Source organism: Larimichthys crocea, chromosome XX (genome assembly GCF_000972845.2).
Source record: "Larimichthys crocea isolate SSNF chromosome XX, L_crocea_2.0, whole genome shotgun sequence".
Lineage (NCBI taxonomy): Eukaryota > Metazoa > Chordata > Actinopteri > Sciaenidae > Larimichthys > Larimichthys crocea.
This window is the reverse complement of record NC_040030.1, coordinates 7,160,042-7,160,269: the sequence shown is the minus strand read 5'-3', so window position 1 is coordinate 7,160,269 and position 228 is coordinate 7,160,042. Positions and strand designations below refer to the sequence as shown.

The following is a 228-nucleotide window of genomic DNA, read 5'->3' as shown; positions in this document are numbered from 1 at the left end:
CAGACTTCTCAGATATCCCATATCTGGACAAGAATTGACAAGTACAAATATAATTACAACAACTGTAACAATACAGTTCAGCTAGACTGCATTACAGGCTTTATTTGATCACGTGTGACAAGAAACACATAAAGGAAAGGGAAAAAATGAACTATGTGATCTTTCTTACCTTTAGTAGCAGGTTCTAAAAGCAGCTGTACAAAGGTCTCCGGTTTGTGTTTCACAGCT

General features: G+C 36.8%; 2 protein-coding genes across 2 annotated transcripts in view; both read right to left on the bottom strand.

The window, feature by feature from the left end:
- Positions 1-222, bottom strand: part of LOC104928802 (E3 ubiquitin-protein ligase TRIM38) — an 899,066-nt gene extending 898,844 nt beyond the window's left edge. Inside the window, exon 1 of the mRNA XM_027272188.1 lies at positions 170-222. The gene's annotated coding sequence lies outside the window, so the exon portion shown is untranslated. The remainder of the gene's footprint in view (positions 1-169) is intronic.
- Positions 1-228, bottom strand: part of LOC113744014 (zinc finger protein RFP-like) — an 11,262-nt gene that overhangs the window by 4,447 nt on the left and 6,587 nt on the right. The gene's annotated exons all lie outside the window — the stretch shown is intronic.